Raw genomic sequence first — 452 nt, 5'->3', positions numbered from 1 at the left:
CCTTACTTTTTCTGATTTATGAGAAGGGAAGAAAAGCAGTCACTGTCTCCCAGCCCCCCTCCTCCTCCTCCTCCGTCTACGGGCTTTGTCTCCCTCACGCTCTCTTCCTCCGCGGCTTTCCTGAGTCTCTCGCCCCCGCGCCCCCCGCCCCGCCCCGCCCCCGTTCGCTCACCTGTGCCTGCAGGTGTCCCGGCGCCAGCCAGCCGCGCTGCCGGCCCCCGCCCGCGGGGCCCCCGCTAGCCGACGGCTCCTCCGCGATGCCAGCCCCTCGGCCCGGCCTGGGTCGGGGACCGAGAGGCCCGCAGGACCCGGGCACCGCAGAGCAGGGCCGGGAGGGAGGGAAGGTGGCAGGACAGGGGCGGGGACGCGGGCGGGCACCGCCCTCTCGCTGCGGGCACCGGACAGGCTGCGCAGTGAGGACGCCTATGGGGTCGCGGGGACTGGGGAGTCCC

The sequence above is a fragment of the Molossus molossus genome, unplaced genomic scaffold (genome assembly GCF_014108415.1).
Source record: "Molossus molossus isolate mMolMol1 unplaced genomic scaffold, mMolMol1.p scaffold_m16_p_10, whole genome shotgun sequence".
NCBI lineage: Eukaryota > Metazoa > Chordata > Mammalia > Chiroptera > Molossidae > Molossus > Molossus molossus.
Note: the sequence above shows the minus strand (reverse complement) of the source record.